Source organism: Oryctolagus cuniculus, chromosome 10 (genome assembly GCF_964237555.1).
Source record: "Oryctolagus cuniculus chromosome 10, mOryCun1.1, whole genome shotgun sequence".
NCBI classification, from domain to species: Eukaryota; Metazoa; Chordata; class Mammalia; order Lagomorpha; family Leporidae; genus Oryctolagus; species Oryctolagus cuniculus.
This window is the reverse complement of record NC_091441.1, coordinates 106,707,022-106,720,714: the sequence shown is the minus strand read 5'-3', so window position 1 is coordinate 106,720,714 and position 13,693 is coordinate 106,707,022. Positions and strand designations below refer to the sequence as shown.

Here is a 13,693-nt window from a genome sequence, read left to right as displayed (position 1 = left end):
ACTTCTTTTGGCGGCAGGTCCAGTCTCTTCTGTTGTCTACTCCTCAGTAAATCCTATTACAGAAAGATTTGAGCAAACGTGTGCATCACACACAGTCCCTGAAGATGAATTACCTGCAAACTGTTCCGAAAACACACTCCCTCTGTGAGTGCTGACAATAGCTGATATGCAGCTGACACTGTAAAGTATTTCTCCATTTGTTTCCCACCTCATTCCCCACCAGACTGTGCACGGAATTGTGCCGGGCTCTCAGCATCACGAGTGACCGGTGGAATATACTAGCTGGGGTTGCTGTGAGCCTTCACCTCCTTGGCAGTGTTCTTGTGTGACAGGCATTCTCCAAGGTCCAACACTAGAGCCATAGGAGCTGGGCAGGCTCTCCCTGCTGGAGCTCTCTGCCTGGATTCTTGGAGTATTCTGTATGTGTATGGCATAGTCACCAAAAATCAAACCAAAAAATGTGTCCGTACCTGTCATGGGATTAAGTGAATAGCAATTTCCTTTCCACTTTGCCACACCGAGTTTTAAGGGGCAAAAAGGGAAGGCTGCCCTCAGAGCCTGTAACCCTGGTGCAAGCAGAACATGGAATGAGGCAGGGCCCCTCCTGGCCGCAGGTGCTGATAAGCCAGGGAATGCCTTCCAGTCTGCAGCCATCTGCACCTGCTGTAGTCGGGGTCAGTCTCCCTGAGGCAGTGCCTCTGCAGGCTTCACCAAGGGAAATCCCAGGAATTTCCACCCACTTCCTCTCCTCCAAATGTCAGCAAATGGCTTTTCACGGTGACAGCATTTGTATTTGCATTTGGGTTGAGGATTGTCGCTCCCCTCTTCACGGAGGAATGACACTAAACCCTGCGCTGTTCTTTCGTCTGCTCGGCCCTCCCCGGGTTTGCTGCTGGTTCTTCCCGGGTTGGTTGCCGATCCTTCCACCTCCGTGGAAGGGCGGCTCCCCCTGCCACTTTCCCCACTTACGCAGAGGAGTGGCACACCGCTGGCCGGCTCTCTCGGGGGCTGCTCAGATGTTATCCGGATGTTCCCCTTAGATGTTCCTGGTGCATGTTGTCTCTCTCCTCCTTTATAGTCCTCTTCCACCAATCCCAACTCTGCTACCCACACGCCGAGTATGCTGCTCTCCTCCAATCAGGAGCAGGATCAGCTCCTGCAGGTTATTGGTCGAACTGGAGGCAGCTGTGTAGAAGTTGTTTACTCCTCTCCCAGCGCCATATTGTGGGAGAGCAGATGCATAGAATAAGTCTTAATTCCAGTAACTTAGTCTAGTCCGAGTTGCTCCCCACAGAGGATAAATTGTCAACTTACCCAAGCTTCTTGGAGAACTCATGGAAATTAGTGTCTTTTTTATTTTATTTTTTTAGGAATGTCAATGAGATTTTGCATGAGCTATTTGGTGTGTGTGTGTTTATCTTTGCTTATTGTATTGTTTTAAGTATCATGTTGAGTATCTGAGGGCAATGATTTTAGTGCTAACCAAAGCCGTATAAGCAGGGGAGAAACTGTCAGATGGTTCTGCAGTGACAGTACACTCTGTGGGGGCTCAGTGCAAGGCAGTGACGTCTGCCTGTTAGCCGAGGGAGCAGTGCGAGGAGGCGGGTGTGGGAGAGGCAGGGAGGCATCTCTGAGGAGGTGATCTGTGCCTGGTCCTCAGTTCCTCTCTGCCAAGGAGGATGCTCATCCTCCATTTCCGGCATCAGCAAAGCCTTCCTGTTGGTTTTTCACCCTTCATCACAGGACTCACAAGCAGATCTACCTGTGCTCCACCTCAGCCCCCTGGGACACCTGAATGAGTCCCCGGGGCACCCCTGCTCTCCGTAGGCCTCCCCCAGAGAAGAGGGAAGTAACCCTGCCGGAACTGCGCTAGCGAGGTAAGGGAGCACGGTGTTGACCTGCCCCCACCCCAGAGTGTGGGTGGAAGGAGGTGCCTGGGAAATGGTGGCCCCACAGTCACACATGATTAGGGGCTCTGCTTTAAGGATCACCCCAGGAGGTCATCTGCAAGAGAGACAAAAATAACAAGGCCACTGAAATAATATTCCAAGATCTCCACAATCCCACACAATCTCATGCCTCTTGCATTAGAATTCCCATTTTACAGACAGTGAAACTGAAGCCCAGAGAAGCTCAGAGGTTAGTGGCCTGAACTCAAACCCATGCCTCTGCTCCACAGCTCCTCCAACTCCGCTGCACCTGGAGACACAGGATCGTCCTTCAGACTAGCAGTTGGCAGCCTTCCCTTGCCTCTGCACTGGCCTCTTTCCAAGTCTTGCCCATTGGCAACTCCCCAGGACACACACAGGGTTTCTCCCCCAGGGAGACAGCCAGGAGCCCAAATCCCCACTCCCAGCCCTTTGCAGAGGTTGCCATTAGATTTGGAGAACAGGTGAACGTGCATGATTTGAAAGATGCTCCTGGGTGGGCATTTGATACAGTGGTGAAGACACCACTTGGGACACCGACATCCTATATGGGAGTTCCTGGGTTCAAATCCCGGCCCCACTCCAGATTCCAGCTTCCTGCTACTGCACACCTTAGGAGGCAGCAGATGAAAGTTCAGGTAGTTGGGTCCCTGCCACCCACATTGGAGGTCCAGATTGAGTTCCTGGCTCCTGGCTTCAGCTTGCTCCAGCTCCAATTGTTGTCTGACTCTGTCCTTCATCGCAAATAAAATAAAGATAGATAAGTAAAGATTAAGAAAGACACTCACCAGAAATTCTAAAACAGTCTCCAGGCCATGGGGAAACCACTGATTTAATTAAACCAGTAGGTACAGGACAGGTCACAGCATTTTCTTCCTGCCCACGTCACTGCGATTTCTATTCCCAATGACAATCTTGAATTAACATTGGACCCTACCCCTTCTCCCAAGCCTTTATTCCTTGGTTCTTTTTAGTGTAAGGGTTTATCAAAGATTACATTTTCCATCTGGAGCACACAGCCAGGACCATCATGGATGTACAGACAGTGGCATCAGAGAAGACTGGGGCCAGCCGAGAACAGAATGGAGAATCCAAAGACAAGAGGGGTGGGGACCAGGAATGGGTGCTCTCCCTACCACCACATACCTAAATGGGGATACCTAAATGAAGACAAAGAGCCATGTAAGGATTTTCAGTCCAAGCTCTTCCTTAGGCTTCAGTATCACACACCTTTTCCCTATTAGGACATCTCCATCATACGTGCAGAAACCCTTTCTTGTGCCCAATGCCCGTGCCTCTCCTAATGGCACAGGGATTTCTTTGTAGGATCTCTCACCTCCTCTGCCCTTGGATCAATTCAACTGACCCAAACTGGAGGTAATGACAGGCAGGACCCGTTCTGTGGCTCATCTGCAGGGAGAGAAAATCTCTTTGCAGCCCAGAGCAAGGCAGGCTGCTGTGTGTGAGTGTGAAGGCACAGCCTGCCAAGAGGGGAGGCGAGGCTGACGTTGGGACCTCACCATTATCCATGGAGTCTTTCAGGACCCACAGCCGCTTTGCACTGAATCTCTACCTCTGGGCTTTCTGGAAACCCACAGAAGGCTGCACTCTGAGTGCTTAGTGGGTGGCAGCTGGCAAATTCAAGGCATTAATACCCTCCAGAGCAACCCTCTCCAACCACCAGTGGGAGTTGGGGCCCAGCTTGCTCACCCTTGCAGTGGTGTAACCCGGCTCCCCAGAGCTGCTTGTGGGGTTCAGCTCCAGGCTCCGATTCTTGGTGCTTTCCCCTCCCTGTCTCACTGCCCCACATTCCCATGTCACTTCCTGCATTTCCCAAATCACATTCAAATCCTTGCCTCGGGCTCTGCTTTGGGGAAACCCAGATGAAAAGGTGACAACTCCAAGGGCAGATATAAAATAACAGAAGAGGGGGGGGACGGGGGACTCCTCTTCATCTTCCCTCGAACCCTGATCAAGGAATGCCCGAGGCGATATGTTGCCTTTGTTGTTGTTTTCTTTTTTGCTTAAATAAATCTCAATTTTTTTTGTCGGTTGCAACACTAACAAAATGGCTACATTACAATTAACGGCTAGATTTACAGTTCCACAAAAGCCATTGAGTAACATCTACACTGCATTTCACATTCTTCACCAGCATCCTGCCCCTCCCCCGTCAAAGGACAGAGACCAAACTGGGCTCTGTGCTGACTGCTGGTACCATCCATGCCCCTCTGCACGCTCAAGCTGTCCCTGCCAGCCCGGCAGACCCACTCACCTGCCCGCTCCTCCTCCACTTGACCTCAAGCCATCCATCTGCAGGACCCAGTTTCAGGGCCTTTGCTCCCCAAAGCCAGACCCAAGTCTCTTCTGTTTTCTGGAAAGTCTCTGTTCCTCCCTCCTGGCACTTTCCATGTTTCTCTTGCCGTTTCTTAAAATAAGAAGAAAAATTCCCTATTAAAATTACCAAGTGTCTATTTTTTAAAAAAATATTTATTTGAAAGGCAGTTACAAAGAAAGAGAGAGAGAGAGCTTCCATCCACTGGTTCACTCCCCAAATAGCGACAATGGCCAGAGCTGGGCTGATGCGAAGCCAGGAGCCAGGAGCTCCTTCTAGGTCTCCCACACAGGTGCAGGGGCCCAAAGACTTGGGCCATCTTCTACTGCTTTCCCAGGCCATAGCAGAGAGCTGGATTGGAAGTGGAGCAGCTGGGATTCGAACTGGTGCCCATATGGAATGTGGTGTCTTTACCCGCTATGCCACAGCGCCCGTCCCACCTAGTGTCTCTTGAGGCAGGAGGCTCTGGAATGCCTCATGTTAGTCTGGTGGCGGGTGACACAGGTATGCTGCCTATGTGAAAAGTTATCAGTGTGTGTACTCTCTGTATGTATGTATTCCATGTCAACCCATGAGTTTGCTTAAAGATCAAATAGTGATTCCAGCCTAAAAAGTCCTCAGGCCACAGAGAAAGTGCTTTTTCCTTCCGACTCTGTGAACCCTGTGGTTGTGACTTGAGGCTGAATCACTGTCCTAGTAAGGAAGAATTGGAGCTTCCCAGGGTGGGGAGGGCTTGGTGAGCAAGGCAGACGTGGGAAGGGAAGAACAGCCGTGCACCCGTGATGCCGGTGTAACTCAGAGACCCTCAGCGTTCAGTGCGTTTTTGCAGTAAGCAAAATGCTTGGCACTGGTGCCTTTTTCCTGGCCTGTGGTTCAGAGGCTTAGTCCCGTGTATGTGTCCACTGATGCAGAATGAAATGTTGTTAGCACTGTCAGTTCAGGAGCTGGCAGGAAAGAGCCCCATGAAAGGGCGAACACTGAACGTGTGTCACCGGCCGGACATCATACTTGACAGGGCCAAGAATTTGGCTGTTGGAGCCAAGGTTAGCTCGTACCAGAAGACAGGGCGGAGATGTGATTCAACTTTCTTAGGAGGACCTTTCTTTCTTTCTTTCTTTCTTTCTTTCTTTCTTTCTTTCTTTCTTTCTTTCTTTCTTTCTTTTCTTTCTTTCTTTCTTTCTTTTTTTTTTTTTTTTTTGACAGGCAGAGTTAGTGAGAGAGAGAGACAGAGAGAAAGGTCTTCCTTCCCTTTGTTCACCCCCAAAATGACCACTATGGCCAGTGCGCTGCACCGAACTGAAGCCAGGAGCCAGGTGCTTCCTCCTGGTCTCCCATGTGGGTGCAGGGCCCAAGCACTTGAGCCATCCTCCACTGCCTTCCTGGGCCACAACAGAGAGCTGGAATGGAAGAGGAGCAACCGAGACAGAACCCGGCGCCCCAACCAGGACTAGAACCCGGGGTGCTGGCACCACAGGCGGAGGATTAGCCTAGTGAGCTGCGATGCTGGCCATGGGGGGAACTTTCTGCTAGGTCGGTGTGTGTGTGTGTCTTGAGGTTAAAGGCAGCACAATTGGATGGGTGAAAAGAGACAGAGGAGAGAGAGACTCAGAGAGATGGAGACAGTGAGAGCCACATAGACCTAGACAGAGACCAAGATACAGACACACACAGAGGGGAGAGAGAGTACTCCGTGATCTCAATCATCTCCTTTTGGCATGAAATAGTTAAAGGGGAAAGAGACGAGGGACGTTGGGCTTTGGGATAGCCATGAGTGCTCCTAATATGAAACAGCCTAAAGGTATCAGGAAAGCAGAATTTCTGGTAGAAGAGCGAGGTTGAAGTCTGTCCAACCACTTACCAGTTGTGTGACTCTGGTAGAGTTGTAACCTTTTTGAACTTTCATCTCTTCCCCTATAAAATGGATGCGTAAGGAAGTAATTTTATAAACTGTAAAGTGTCTGTCCTGTGTCTGTGTTGCGAGGGCTGTTTTGGGGGCCTCGTTAGAAGTTGGCAGAGCTTCCCTGAGCCCTGTAACTTCTCTGCCCACTAAGGCCTTCCCCAGGGATCGCTGGACCCTGGTGAAGCTATGCGAGTTGTCAAGAGTATAAAAATGCAAATGGGAATTGACTTACAATCACGTGGAGGTGTCAGGGATCCTGGATGGATTCATTCCAGAAAGAGCAGGTTTTCTTTGGTGGGAATTTCAATGGGGTTGAGGGGAGGCCACAGAGGGGTCTTTGGTGGCTTTGTTTCAAGTGCTATCAAGAAAAGGTACTCATTCCCCCCTTGCTGTTACCACCACTGTGCGCCATTATGTGTACTCCAACCCCAGTGCAGTGAGCAGATGTGCCGTGAACTTGGAAAGGAAGAAGCCAGGTGTGGAATGTGCCTTCTCAGAGGTAATGCCTGCAGGAGGTGCACCTGGCTGCCCTCCTCAAAGCAGCTCACACTGGGCGCGGGCTGGGGGGTTGGGGGAGATGTTTGCCAGATGCAAAATCAACACCTACCTCCTCATCCCTGGAGGGCCCTTCCCAGTAGTGGGTGCAACAGTCTCCCTCCAGCACTGCTTCCAACTTGTCTTTGGCTGAGAATCCCCTGGGGGTTGTCAGACACCAGGTTGTGGTTCAGCAGGGTTGGGGTAGGCCTGAGGTTCTGCTCTCTGACAAGCTCTCCCTCATGGTGCTCAAGTCCATGAGCTACAGGAGGAACAAGGCTGCAGAAGCTGGTTAACTTAACCAATTACTATAAATGAATAATGAACAAATTAATTTATCAAATTCCATCATGTATCCCATCAGCTGTGGCTCTTTCATCTACTAAGAAACTCTTACCTGTCTGCCCCTCCCAGGAAATGGCAGCCTATTATTCACAGCCATCTGTCTGACAGGAAGCAGGGTCTGCCCAAGGCCTACCTCTGCCTTCCAGCAGCAGCTGCCTTCCCCTTGGCTCCCAACCCCCAGCCTGTGCCCTGGAACTCACCAGGTAGCATTTGATGTGAAGATGAAAGGAGCAGCACACCTGGGTGTCTGCCCCCACTCTCCAAGTTCCACTTCCTTGACATCAATCACTCCAACCTTCTCACTGATTCAAATTAAAAGCTGAGCTACCCAGCTCCTGCTGGAACAAATTCTGGCTCACAGCCGACTCCAAGGCCAACCCCACCCAGCTCCAAGAAGAGGTAGTGGGGCCAACGAGATGGTCACTTCTCTTACCCAACCTCTGGGGACCAAGTCCATGTCCAGCTGAGTGTCATTTTCTTCCCAACCCCCCAGTGCTATGCTGGACACCTCTGGGAACAGGGTGGGGAATACCCCGAGCATCTTAAGGGTGTGCCTTGCAGCACACAGCCTGCCCATGGTCCGCCTCACAGTAGCCTGCTGGCACAGTGCTCTTCCAAATCCCTGCTGTTAGAGTAGGCTCTGTTTTGAGTACTATCTGGCCCCCCAAAAATAGCCTGGCCTCCTGTTTGTAGATTCTCATACCACTTTTCATCAGCTCTCCACCTCCAACATCAGCCAGATTTTTACCATTTGGATTCTTTCTGACTTGCATGGAGACTGGGAAAGTACCCTCCTTCTGGAAGATTTTGGGTCCCTCTAAATGTGACTGATGACTCTTGGACATTTGGAAGTCAACCAATTCAACCTGTGTTCACTGAGCATTGTAAGTCCCACATGAAGTCCACAGTTTTGTTGAGGACAGAGCAATCAAGGAAAGCCTCAGGCTGCTGCTCCCCCAGAGCACACGTCTGGTGGGGGAGGAAAGAAAGCGAGCAAATCAATCAATAATCAAGATATTCTGGTACAGTGATGAGGCTGTGAAGTTCGATAAACAAGAAGGTGCAACACAAGGATTTGGGGGGCATGAAGAATTCCTTTATGAAGAAGTGATATTTAAGTAGGTAGCCCAAAAGTGAGAAAGAGCCAGACAAGTGGAAACCTGGTGTTAAACAGTCTATGTCACCAAGACAAAGTCTCAAAGGGAGAAAGACACTCTGAGTGCTCCAGAGAGAGAAGACCAGCATGGCTGAAGCACAGGAGTGGGAGTGATGGAGGAGGGGTTTGAAGAGCTGGGGTAGAACGTGTGAGTTAGGAAAAGAGGTACAGATTGGTGCCTCCTCACACCGAGCACCAAAAATGTTAGGAAAAGAGGCGCAGAATGGAGAGGAGGCAGAATGCCTATCTACAGCCAGACCGAATTTATGCAGAGAAAATAAATCACAGAGGTGGGTGACAGCTGCCAGTGTGCACACTGATGGAATGGCTGGCGGGAGGCCCCAACCCCAGGGGCTGAGTGCTTTTTATATATTAGGAGGGCTAGGGATGGGGTTGGGGTCAGGACAGCAGGCAGAGGTGAATTCCTGGAACTGGTCTTCCAGGTGACAGTGCGGGACCTCAGAAACCTGGGATAGAATGGGGGGGTGTAAAGGCAATAGGGGGGCCAGTGCTGTAGTGTAGCTGGTAAAGCCGCCGCCTGCAGTGCTGGCATCCCATATGGGTGCCGGTTCGAGTACTGGCTGCTCCACTTCCAATCCAGCTCTCTGCTGTGGTCTGGGAAGCAGGAGAAGAAGATGGCCCAAGTGCTTGGGCCCCTGCACCCATGTGAGAGACCCAGAAGAAGCCCCTGGCTTCAGATTGGCACAGCTCCAGCCATTGCAGCCATCTGGGGAGTGAACCAGCAGATGGAAGACTTTCTCTCTCTCTCTCTCTCTCTCTCTCTCTCTCTCTCTCTCTCTCTGTAACTCTGTCTTTCAAATAAATAAATTAATTAAAAACCATAAAGATCATAGGGTGTGTGACCCAATTGAGATTCAAGGGCAAGGAATAAATTCCAGTGTTTATCTATCTTTTGGGCAGTGAGCAAGATTGGCTGAAGCTTATGTCTTTGATCCATCATTCTGTGACCTTGCAATTTATTCTAATGAAGTGACAATCCATAGTGGAAACTTAGACCCAAAGAATGCGGTACAGGCTGTGCGCAGAGAGGGTTGGAGGTGAAAGACATAAACACGAAGCAAAAGTGGGAGCTCAAGGACCAGTGCACACGTAGCTGCCGTCACTCATCGGGGAGTGATGGCATGGACAGAGAAGAGGCTGGATTTGGAAATCTAGACAAAGAGCCTCATGTTAACCTCTTCTGAGAGTTAGCATCTTTAACACCCATCCTCTCCACGAACTCCTGTAAGGATGTTTAATACAACAAGTTCTCGGTCCTAGACCCATACTTCATAGATGCTGGAAACTGTTCCCAGTGTCACAACATACTAAAAATACTGTCCCCACCCATCCAGTCTTTGGCTACAATCTGCCTTTCTCCTGCCTTTAGCTACTCAACCAGAAAGAAAACAATCAATGAGTATTAAAGTGCTTCATTAGTACTGGTGTTTTTTAATAAGTGGCTCTCTTTTTTTTTTTCAGTTGACAAAAATTCCATGTATTTACTGTGTACAACATATTTGGAAATACATATATATATACACATAGATATTATATAATTAAATTAAGTTAATCAACACCTACAACCTCACATATTTATCTTTCTTATGGTGACAGCATTCAAGATCTATTCTCTTCATAATTTCCCAGAAAGCAACACATTATTATCAACTACAGTCACCAGGCTGTACTTGCACAGTGGGCTTCAGTGTTTATTCATCTTGGCTAACAAGTTTGTACTCTTTGATCATCCCTCCTCCCCCCTCCCCCCCCAACCGAGCCCCTAGCAAACACTATTCTACTCTGTTTTTCTGCGTTCAGCTTTTTTGGATTCCACATGTAGGTGAGATCATGTGCTATTTGTCTTTCGATGCCTGGATTATTTCCTTTATCATAATGACCTTTGGGTTCATCCATGTTGACTCCAGTGACAGCATTTCCTGATTTTTCTTTATCCATTCATCAATGGACACTTAGATTGAGTCCATACCTTGGCTATTGGAATAGTACTGCAATGGCATGGGAGTGCACCTGTCTCTTCAACACAGTGAGATTTCATTTCCTTCAGATGTAGATGCAGTATCAGGATTGTATGCATTAGATAGTAATTCTACTTTTCATTAAAAAATGAGCCTCCATGCTGTTTTCCATAACTATTGTGTTAATCGCATTCCCATTAACAGTATACAAGGGTTCCTTTGACAGCACATCCTCATCAGCTCCTGTCATCTTTTGTCTTTTTATTAATAGTTAATTCATTGGGGTTTTAATTTTTATCTGCTTGATGATTAGTGATCTTGAGCCTTATTTTTTGTGCCCATTAGTCATTTGTATGTGTTTTTAAAATTATTTATTTATTTTTATTTGAAAGAGAAACAGAACAGACAGGCAAAGATCTCCCACCCGCTGTTTTACTTCTCTAATGCCGGCCAGCACCAGGGAAGGGCCAGATGGAAGCTAATAGTTGGGAACTCAACCCAGGTCTCCTAAATGTATTGCTGAATTTGGTTTGTTAGTATGCTACTAAGGGTTCTTGCATCCATGTTTATCTGGGATATTAACCTTCTAATTTTCTTTCCTTGTAACATCCTTGTCTGACTTTGATATCAAGGTAATGCTGGCCTTACAAAAATCAGTTTAGGGCCCGCGCCCCGGCTCACTAGGCTAATCCTCCACCTAGCGGCGCCGGCACACCGGGTTCTAGTTCTGGTCGGGGCACTGGATTCTGTCCCGGTTGCCCCTCTTCCAGGCCAGCTCTCTGCTGTGGCCAGGGAGTGCAGTGGAGGATGGCCCAAGTGCTTGGGCCCTGCACCCCATGGGAGACCAGGATAAGTACCTGGCTCCTGCCATCGGATCAGCGCGGTGCCCCGGCTGCAGCGCTGGGGCTGCGGCGGCCATTGGAGGGTGAACCAACGGCAAAGGAAGACCTTTCTCTCTGTCTCTCTCTCTCTCACTGTCCATTCTGCCTGTCAAAAATAAAAAAGTTAAAAAAAAAATCAGTTTAGAATTATTCCTTCCTCTTACGTGTTTGGAAAAGTTTGAGAAGGATTAGCATTAATTCTTCTCTATAGATTCAATAGAAATTACCATCAGATCTTGTGCTTTCTAAATTGGAAATCTTTGATTGCTGATTAAACTCTTTATGCATTATTGTTATGGTTATATTTTGTATTTCTTCATGATTCAATTTTCTAAGTTATGTATTTCTAGAAACTTAACCACTTATTCTATATTATCCAATTTGTTAGTATATAATTGTTTATCACAGTCCCTTGTGAGCCTTTTTATTTCTGAGGCATCTGTTACAGTGTCTCCTCTTTTAGTTTTTGTTTCATTTATTTGAGTCTTCTCTTTTTTCTCAAAATTTTGTAGATTTTATCATTTTATTAAACTCTTAGTTTTACTGGTCATTTCTGTTATTTTTCAATTTTTCTTTTATTTCTGCTATTATCTTTTTTATTTGCTTCCTTTTGCCAGCTTTAAGTTTACTTTCTTCTTTTTCTAGTTCCTTGATGTGTAATCTTGGACTGCTTATTTGAGATGTTTCTTCTTTCTTAACGTAAATATTTATTAATGCAAAATTCTGTGTTAGAACTGATTTTGCTTCATCTCATATATGTTGATATGCTGTGTTTCCATTTTCATTTGACTCAAGATACTGTCATTTCCCTTTTAATTTCAGTTGTTTAAGAGTGTGTTTTCTAAATTTATATACTTGTGAATTTTCAAGTTTTCATCATTATTTCTAGTTTTATAACATTGTGGTAAGAAAAGATATTTGATATGATTTATTTTTTCCAAGATTTATTTATTTATTTAAAAGCCAGAGTTACAGAGAGGCAGAGGCAGCAGCAGAGAGAGGTCTTCCATCCACTGGTTCACTCCTCAAATGGCCGCAACAGCTGGAGCTGCTCTATTCTGCAGTGGGGAGACAGGAGCTTCTTCTGGGTCTCCCCCATGAGTGCAAGGTTCCAAGCACTTGGGCCATCTTCTGTTGCTTTCCCAGACCATAGCAGAGAGCTGGATCGGAAGTGGAACAGCCAGGTCTCCAGCCACTGCCCATACGGGATGCCGGCACTGCATGCAGCAGCTTTGCCCACTACACCACACCAATGGCTCCTCTGATTTCAATATTATTGGATTTGTTAAGAGATTTTTTTTTTTGTGGCCTAATGTATGATCTATCCTGTAGAATATTCCATGTGTATTTGAAAATAATGTGAATTGTTATTTTTTTTGGATGGAATGTTCTGTATATGTCTGTTAGTTCCATTTGGTCTGTAGTTCTGCTCAGGGCTACCGATTCCTTTAACGATTTTCTGTCTGAATAATCTGCCCATTATTGGAGTGGAGTGTTGAAGTTCTTTTCTATTATGGTGTTCTTTTCTCTTTCTTCCTTTGGATCCATTAATATTGGCTTTAGCCACTGAGATGCTCCAATGTTGGATGCATATACATTTATGATCATTGTATCTTTTGACAAATTGACCCACTTAACAATGTATAATGACTGTCTCTTGACAGTTTTTGACTTAAAATCTACTTTGTGTGATGTAAATACACTCACTTCTGCTTTCTCTTGGCTCTCTTTACAGGAAATATCTTTTTTCATCCCTTCAATCTTGTGTCCTTAAAGCTAAAATGAGTCTCTTACAAGCAATATGTAGTTTGTAGTTTGATTTTTTAAAAAATCTATTCAGTCACTCTAGTCTTTTTTTTTTTTTTTTTTTTTTTTTTTTTGCAGGCAGAGTGGACAGTGAGAGAGAGAGAAAGGGCTTCCTTTGCTGTTGGTTCACCCTCCAATGGCCACTGCAGCCGGTGCGTTGCGGCTGGCGCACCGCGCTGATCCGAAGGCAGGAGCCAGGTGCTTCTCCTGGTCTCCCATGGGGTGTAGGGCCCAAACACTTGGGCCATCCTCCACTGCACTCCCTGGCCACAGCAGAGAGCTGGCCTGGAAGAGGGGCAACCGGGACAGAATCCGGCGCCCCCACTGGGACTAGAACCCGGTGTGCCAGCACCGCAAGGCGGAGGATTAGCCTAGTGAGCCGCGGCGCCAGCTCACTCTAGTCTTTTGATTGGAGAATTGAGTCCATTTAAATTTAAGGTAATTTTTGATAGATAAGAACTCACTATATACATTTTTAATGTTTTCTGCCTATTTTATAGAATCTTTTCCCCATTCTTTCATTCTTGCTCTTTTCCTTTGTGATTTGATGATTTTTAATATGCTTTTGTTCCTTATTTTTTGCAACCTTAAGTAAATCTTCTATAGGCTTTTATGTTTATGAATACCATGAGGATTACATAAAAACATCTTGTTGTTAAATGGTTTGTTTTAATCTGCTAACAACCTAACTTTGACCACCTAAAAAAATTCTACACTTTAACTTTTCTTCATATTATGTCATTGATATCACAACTAACATTTTTATGTAACATGTATCCATTTACAAGTTATTGAGCTACAGTTATTTTTAATATTTTTGTCTTTTAAC

The 13,693-nt window shown here is 46.8% G+C and overlaps 1 long non-coding RNA gene across 1 annotated transcript in view; it reads left to right on the top strand.

Moving 5' to 3' along the window:
• The window catches only part of LOC103349149 (uncharacterized), a 317,640-nt gene that overhangs the window by 109,940 nt on the left and 194,007 nt on the right, over positions 1-13,693 (top strand). The gene's annotated exons all lie outside the window — the stretch shown is intronic.